This window comes from Jaculus jaculus, chromosome 1, assembly GCF_020740685.1.
Source record: "Jaculus jaculus isolate mJacJac1 chromosome 1, mJacJac1.mat.Y.cur, whole genome shotgun sequence".
Taxonomy (NCBI): domain Eukaryota; kingdom Metazoa; phylum Chordata; class Mammalia; order Rodentia; family Dipodidae; genus Jaculus; species Jaculus jaculus.
The window spans coordinates 32,858,157-32,866,397 of NC_059102.1; positions in this window are offsets into that span (position 1 = coordinate 32,858,157).

Consider the following 8,241-nt stretch of genomic DNA (forward strand, 5'->3'; position numbering starts at 1 on the left):
CTTGAACCCTTAAGCCAACTCTCCAGCCCAAACACTTTGTTGTTGTTGTTTTTCATTTGTGTGTGTGTATGCATGTGCCAGGGTATCTTGCTGCTGCAATCAAATTGTTGTTTAGCTTTATATGGGCAGCTGGGGAATGAACCCAGGCTGGAAGGCTTTACAAGTGAATTCCAGCCTGGGCTACAGCAAAACCCTACCTTGAAAAACAAAACAAACAAAATTTATTTAGGGCTGGAGAGATGGCTCAGTGGTTAAGGCACTTGCCTGCAATTCCTAACTGCTTGCAATTAAATAAAAATATTTTAAGGGCTGGAGAGATGGCTTAGCGGTTAAGCGCTTGCCTGTGAAGCCTAACGACCCCGGTTCGAAGCTCGGTTCCCCAGGTCCCACGTTAGCCAGATGCACAAGGGGGCACACGCGTCTGGAGTTCGTTTGCAGAGGCTGGAAGCCCTGGCGCGCCCATTCTCTCTCTCTCCCTCTATCTGTCTTTCTCTCTGTGTCTGTCGCTCTCAAATAAATAAATAAATAAATAAATAATTTTTTTTAATTTTTTTTGTTTATTTTATTTATTTGAGAGTGACAGAGAGAGAAAGAGTCAGATAGATAGAGAGAGAATGGGCACGCCAGGGCTTCCAGCCACTGCAAACGAACTCCAGATGCGTGCGCCCCCTTGTGCATCTGGCTAACGTGGGACCTGGGGAACCGAGCCTCGAACCGGGGTCCTTAGGCTTCACAGGTAAGCGCTTAACCGCTAAGCCATCTCTCCAGCCCAATAAAATTTTTTTTAAAAAGTTCCTCTAGAAGAACGAGACGTTGCTGCCATCTAATAGCCATAACAGAACCTTTATAAAAAAAAATTAAATTTTATTTAGTTGGGGTAGAGGGAAGGCTTAGGGGTTAAAGCACTTGCCTGCAAAGCCAAAGGTAGGATTTCCTGGTACCCATATAAAGCCAGATGCACAAGATGGCACATGTTTCTGGAGTTCATTTGCAGTGGCTAGAGGTCTTACCATGCTCATTCTTTCCCTCTCTCTCACTCAAATAAATTAAAATATACATATATTTAAGCCGGGCATGGTGGCACACACCTTTAATCCCAGCACTCAGGAGGCAGAGGTGGGAGGATTGCCGTGAGTTCAAGGCCACCCTGAGACTCTATAGTGAATTCCAGGTCAGCCTGGGCTACAGTGAGACCCTACCTCAAAAAACAAAACAAAACAAAACAAAAACTATATATATATATATATATATATATATATATATATATATATATATATATATATATATATAACTTGTTTATTTATTTTCCAAGATAGGGTCTTGCTGTACCCCAGACTGACCTGGAATTCACTATGTAGTCTCAGGGTGGCCTTGAACTCATGGTAATCCTCCTGCCTCTGCCTCCCAAGTACTGGCACCACTACACCCAGCAAATAAAAAAATATAGCTAGGCATGGTTGTGCATGCCTTTAATCCCAGCACTTGGGAGGCAGAGATAGAAGAATTGTTAATTTATTTACATATGTGTATATATGTGGAGGGGGGTCACACCAGGGCCTTTTGCCACTGCAAATGTATCCTTTACCCTGGTACCACTTTTGGTTTTTGGAGGTAGGGTCTCAGTCTAGCCCAGGCTGACCTGGAATTCACTATGTACTTTCAGGGTGGCCTCGAACTCACCACAATCCTTCTACCTCTGCCTCCCGACTGCTGGGATTAAAGGCGTGTGCCACCACACCCAGTTTCCCTGGTATCATTTTTTCATGGATGGCTTAGGAATTGAACACCATCCAGCAGACTTTGCAAGCAAGTGCCTTCACCTGATGAACCACCTCCCCAGCCCCTTATTTTTTTTTAAATATTTTGTTTATTTATAATTTTTGCTTATTTTAATTTATTTATTTGAAAGGGACACAGAGAAAGAGGCAGGTAGAGAGAGAGAATGGGCATGCCAGGGCCTTCAGCCGCTACAAATGAACTCCAGACACATGTGCCCTGTTGTGCATCTGGCTAACCTGGGTCCTCAGGAATGGAGCCTCGAACCAGGGTCCTTAGGCTTCACAGGCAAGCACTTATCCACTAAGCCATCTTTCCAGCCCTTATTTATTTATTAGAGAGAAAGAGACAGATAGAGAAAAGAGAGGATGGGCACGCCCGTGCCTCTAGCCACTGCATACGAATTCCAGACATATGTGTTCCCTTGTGCATCTGGCTGACGTGGGTCCTGAGGAATCAAACCCAGGTCCTTAGGCTTCACAGACAAATGCTGTAACCACTAAGCCATTTCCCCAGCCCCCCCCCGCCTTGTTTTATAACATAGAGTTTCATTCTGTAGTCTAGGCTGGCCTTGAACCTGTAATCTTGCTGGGATTACAAATGTGCAGCACTGTGCCTGGCTGGTAGAACACTTATTTAGCATTCACAAAGACAGGGCCCTACTTCCAATTGTCAATACCTGTGGTGGATGGACTCAGATGTCCCCATAAATTTACGTGTTCTGAGTGTTTGGTCCCCAGCTGGTGGCAATCCGGGAGGTGGGACTGTGCTGGAGGAGGTGTGTTGCTGGCGGTTGGACCCTGAGGTTTCTTAGCCCTAGCTAGCCACTGTTAGTTTGACTCACTTTTCTTTTTTTTTGGTTTTTCGAGGTAGGGTCTCACTCTGGTCCAGGCTGACCTGGAATTAACTCTGTAGTCTCAGGGTGGCCTTGAACACACAGCGATCCTCCTACCTCTGCCTCTCACGCCCGGCTTGACTCACTTTTCTGATGCTGTTGTCTACCTACTGCTGGCAAGGAGGTGACACCCATCCTGTGCTCCTGACATGCTTTCCCCTGCCATCATAATGCTTTACCTGGAGACTGTAAGCCAAAAATATAAAATCTTTCCTCCCATCAGCTGCTTTCGTCAGGTGCTTTATCCCAGCAACAGGAAGGTAACTGCAACACCACCACAAAAAAAAAAAAGAAAAGAAAAGAAAAGAGGGCTGGAGAGATGGCTTAGCGGTTAAGCGCTTGCCTGTAAAGCCTAAGGACCCCGGTTTGAGGCTCGGTTCCCCAGGTCCCACGTTAGCCAGATGCACAAGGGGACGCACGCGTCTGGAGTTCGTTTGCAGGGGCTGGAGGCCCTGGCGCACCCATTTTCTCTCTCCCTCTATCTGTCTTTCTCTCTGTGTCTGTCGCTCTCAAATAAATAAATAAATAAAAATTAAAAAAAGAAAAAAGAAAAAAAGTAGCCAGGCATGGTGGTGAATGCCTTTAATCCCAGCACTCAGGAGGCAAGAGGTAGGAGGATCACCGTGAGTTCAAGGCCACCCTGAGACTACAGAGTTAATTCCAGGTTAGCCTGAGCTAGAGTGAGACCTTACCTCCAAAACACAAAAACAAAACAAAACAGAAAGTAAACATACCATGTAAAATGTTTCATTATGGCAATATGTCATTTTACTTTTTTTTTTTTTTTTTCAAGGTAGGGTCTCACTCTAGCCCAGGCTGACCTGGAATTCCCTATGTATTCTCAGGGTGGCCTAGAACTCATGGTGATCCTCCTACCTGAGTGCTGGGATTAAAACATGTGCCACCAAATCCAGCCTTTATTCTTATCTATCCCCTCCCCCACTTCTGTACCCCCCCCTTACTGGTCCCCTTCCTTCTTTGCAGTTAAGCCTTCCATTCTGCTTTCACTTCACGTGGATTCCATTATTCTCTTCCTTCCCTCTAAAAAAAAGTTATTAATTTCTCTGAACCTCTGCCAGATGTGGTAGTGTCCTTCTTTAATCCCAGCACTTGGGTGGCAGAGGTAGGAAGCTCTCAATGAGCTCGAGGCCAGCCTGTGACTACAGATTGAGTTCCAGGTCAGCCTCCAAAAAAACAAACAAACAAACAAAACACGAGGGTAGAAGACTCATGTTTAGGCCTATGCTGTACCACTGAGCAACAGCTAGCCCTTGAACCTCAGTTTGCTTGTTTCCTTAGTGCATGTAACAAACAGCACCTTTCAATGGGCATGATGAGGCTGGAGAGATGTCTTAGTGGTTAAGGTGCCTACCTGCATCCAAAGGGCCTCATGAAAGCCAGACCTGGTACCTGAACATTTGGGGGGTAGAGGCAGGAAGATCAGGAGTTCAAGTTAATTCTCAAGTGTCCAAGGAGTTTAAGGTCATTCTGGGCTAAAAAGACCCTGTCTTAAAAACAAACAAGGGGCTGGAGAGATGGCTTAGTGGTTAAGCGCTTGCCTATAAAGCCTAAGGACCCCAGTTTGAGGCTTGATTTCCCAGGACCCATGTAAGCCAGATACACAAGGTGGCACATGCATCTAGAGTTTGTTTGCAATGGCTGGAGGCCCTGGCATGCCTAATCTCTATCTGTCTGTCTGTCTCTCTCTCTTTCTCTTTCTCTCTCTCTTTCTGCCTCTTTCTCTCTTTGTGTCTTTCGCTCTCAAATAAATGAATAAAAATAAAACAAAAAAATTAAAAAACAAAAAAACAAGTTGGCTGTGGTGGCTCACACCTTTAATCCCAGCACTCAGGAGGCAGAGGATCACCATGAGTTTAAGGCTACCCTGAGACTACATGGTGAATTCCAGATCAGCCTGAGCTACAGTGACACCCTACCTCAAAAAAAAAAAAAAAGAAAGAAAGAAAGAAAGAAAGACCACTGAAAGGTATTTATGAATAACACCACAAGTGTGAAATGCCAAACACAGAGCCTGGTACATAATGCAGGTTGTTTTTTTTTTTTTTTTTTTTCTCTCTCTTTCTCTTTGTTCTATTTATTTGAAAGCAGAAATAGATACAGAGAAGACAGACAGAATGGGTGTGCCAGGGCCTCTAGTCACTGTAAACAAATTCCTGATGCATGCACTACTTTGTTACATCTGGCATTACATAGGTTCTGGGGAGTCAAATCTGGGTCCTTAGGCTTTGCAGGCAAGCACTTTAACGTCTAAGCTTTTTGTGTTTTGTTTTTTCTATTTTCAGGGTAGGGTCTCACTCTATCTTAGGCTAACCTGAAATTCACTATGTAGTCTCAGGGTGGCCTCAAATTCTCAGCTATCCTCCTACCTCTGCCTCTCAAGCGCTGGGATTAATGTCATGCACCACTACGCCTGCCCTCCCCCCTTTTTTTTAGTGTGTGTGTGTGTTTTCAAGGTAGGGTCTCACTCTAGCCCAGGCTATCTCTGCCTCCCAAGTGCTATGCTGGGATTAAAGGTGCATGCCACCATGCCCGGCTCTTTGCTTTTTTATTTTCAATTTTAGAGAGTGAGAGAATTGGCATGCCAGGGCCCCAGTCACTAAAATCTAACTCCAGATGCTTGCATCAATTAGTGGGCATGTGTGACCTTGCGTTTGCCTCACCTTTGTACGTCTAGCTTATGTGGGATCTGGAGAGTCAAACATGGGTCCTTAGGCTTCACAGGCAAGTGCCTTAACTGCTAAACCATCTCTCCAGCTCTTCTCCTTTTTCAAAAAAAAAAAAAAAAGTTATTTTTATTTTATTTATTACAGAGAGAGAATGGGTGCACCAATGCCTCTAGCCACTGAAAATGAATTCCAGAGGCATGCACCACCTTGTGCATTTAGCTTAATAGGTCCTGGGGAATCAAACCTGGGCCCTTTGTCTTTTTAGGCAAGTGCTTTTAACCTGTAAACCACCTCTCTAGCTCCACCCCTTTGTGTGTGTGTGTGTGTGTGTGTGTGTGTGTGTGTGTGTGTCCCTCTCCCTTTCTTGCCTTCCATCTTCCACATCTTCAATGTCAGAGAAAGGAACTACACATTGAAAGACACAAATAGCTGGGTGTGGTGGCACATGCCTTTAATCCCAGCTTTCAGGAGACAGAAGTAGGAGGATCACCCTGAGACTACATAGTGAATTCCAGGTAAGCCTGGGCTAGAGTAAGATGCTACCTCAAACCACCACTACCCCCCCCCCAAAAAAAAAAGAAAAGACACAAATAGCTGTCTGGGCATGGTGGTTCATGCCTTTAATCCCAGACTGAGTAGGAGGATCACTGTAAATTCCAGGTCAGACTGGGCTACTGTGAGACCCTATGTCATAAATAATAAGAATGAATGAATGGAATTGGGGAGATGGCTTAGCAGTTAAGGCACTCGCCTGCAAAACCTAAGGACCCAGGTTCAATTCCCCAGTACCCATGTAAGCCAGATGCACAAGATACCACATGTGTCTGGAGTTCATTTGCAGTGACTGGGGGCCTTTCCATGCCCATTCTTGCCCTCCTTCTCCCTCACTCCCTCCCTCCCTCCCTCTCTCTCTCCCCCTCTCTCTCTCAAATAAATAAATTAAAAAATATACAGCCGTCATGGTGGTGCACACCTTTAATCCCAGCACTTGGGAGGCAGAGGTAGGGGGATCGCCATGAGTTCGAGACCACCCTGAGACTATATAGTAAATTGAAGGTCAGCTTGGGCTAGAGACCACACCTCGGGGAAAAAAAAAAAAAAAAGAATAACATAGAGACCTCTCTAGGGTAGGTTGTAATTCCCATCGTCTACCCAGGTGACCATGACCATCATGGAATCTGGTCGAGCTAGTTGTACGGAATGAGTGGCCTTAGGGACAAGTGGTCAGGGGAATGGGAGAAGGCAAACTTCAGGTATGGTACAGACAAAAGGGGTCAAGGCAGGTAGTTCTCTCTTCTCTCTCTTTAAAGATTTATTTATTAGAAACAGGGAGACAGGGAGAAAGACAGAGAGCAAGAGAGTGGGTGCACCAGGGCCTCTAGCCACTGCAAACGAACTCCAGATGCATGTGCATCTGGACATCACCATGTGCATCAGGCTGACGTGGGACCTGGAAAATCAAACCTGGGTCCTTAGGCTTCGCAAGCAAGTGCCTTAACCGCTAAGCAATCTATCCAGCCCCTATTTCCCTTTCTGTGCAACGCATCACATTCAAGGCTTCTCTTGGCACCTTTGGAGTGTATACACACACACACACACACACACACACACACACACACACACACACACAGACTGTTCCGGTACCAACTGTATGGGGGCCCCGAGCTACTGGCTGGGCTTACAGATCATTAAGCTGCAGGTACTAATTACAGAGGGTTAAAACTAGAGTTCAGAGTGGGGCAGTTGTGTGTCCAGGTTATTCAGCTAGGGAGGGGTTAAGGTGGGATTTAAACCTAAGCATCCGGAACTCCTGGCCCATTCAGCATCATTAGGTTTCGTCTCCCTCTACTCCCTCTAGTGCTGACCTCGGACTAGGGGAAAGTGGGAAGGAGATGGGTTCTGTCAGGGTTTGTAGCCAAGGAATACTTGTGTGAGTGTGGATGGTTTCAGTCAAGTTCCTCTGTGCCTGGGGTGGAGGTGGGGCTATCCACAGCGCAGAGCTCCCCCTATCTTAAATACACAGGAGGGGGTGGGGGCGGTTCTCAATCCTATTTTCCATCCTCAGATGTTGCATTCTCCCATTATTTCTTTCTCGACTGCCAAATACTAGGGTGGAGAGGAGTCCCTATAAGCACTTCAGCCTCCACATCTGCAACCCTCCCCCAGCCAGTCAGTCCAGCCAGCTGTGCAAACTGAGAGAAGAGGGAAATCACTCTTCTCAACCAGTCCTCCTGTAAATAACAAAGGAGAGGATCCCCTACCCAATCAGGGCCAGATGCCCAGGAATAGCGTACTAGTCCAGGTTTCCAGAATCTATTCCTGGGGCACACCTTAAAACTTAAAGAGACCCTAGCAGCTAGGGACCCCCAGGAACTCTCAATTCCAAGCAGCTCCCTTCCACTCTCTCCTCCCAGCTAATAGGTATTTCCTGTTTATGAGGCAGCTAAGGGCTGGGCTTTTGGGAAGGGATGGAAGATGGAGCCCCTCCCCTCCTAGGGCTGGGTTGGGGAGTCCTTGAGGAATGCCTGAAGGTTGGGAGCCTTCTCCCAAGGGAAGAGTTTCTCTTACATAGACTATTCAGGACGCCCCACCCCCACCCCGCCACGGCCTCTGCCCCTATGGGTTGGGGGTACAGGAGGGGGTCTGCTTCCGGTTCTCCTCTCCCAAATCCTCTAAAGAGCTGCTTCCAGGCAGGGGGCGGGGGATTGAGTGCGAGGTGGGGGTGGGGGTGGAGAAAGCTCCAGGGCTGGATGGAGAAAAAGGGGGGGAAGGGAAGACTGTCTTGACTGGTGCGTCAGAGCCTGCTAGGGGTAAAAAGATGGCCTATGGTAGCCATCCTAACCCCCCTTCCAACCTAGTGGCCAGTCCGCAGCACCCACCCTC